Raw genomic sequence first — 443 nt, forward strand, 5'->3', positions numbered from 1 at the left:
CCCTACATGCCGCTCGTGCTCAAGTTCAGCAACCCAGGGGCCAACACGCCGCACGGCGCAGTGGCTAGTTCCATTTCACTGCGGCACAGCTCGCGTTACAAAACCTTGATTTTGACCATTTGCGCCATTTTGTCCCTCTCGGTGCCTTCCAGAGGAAGCTGCGACCCCGCCGAGTAGACGGGCGCGCACAGCAGGGGGCGCGGGGCGCGCCCGCCCACTCGGCGGGGCCGCAGCTGCGGCTGTGCGTCCTGGGGAGGTACATTTGTCGCCCGCCGAAGGCGACTCGACGCCGCTGAGATCGGAGATCAAGCTCTGACAGGTCGCACGTCGCTCCTTTGACGCCGATGTGACTCACCCGTGCAGATCACATCAGGACACGGGGGTCTCGACGCGCTCGGCACGACGCCTGCGACCCGTCTCGGGTCAGGTGGCACGACGCTCAT

The sequence above is a fragment of the Emiliania huxleyi genome (genome assembly GCF_000372725.1).
Source record: "Emiliania huxleyi CCMP1516 unplaced genomic scaffold EMIHUscaffold_358, whole genome shotgun sequence".
NCBI lineage: Eukaryota > Haptophyta > Isochrysidales > Noelaerhabdaceae > Emiliania > Emiliania huxleyi.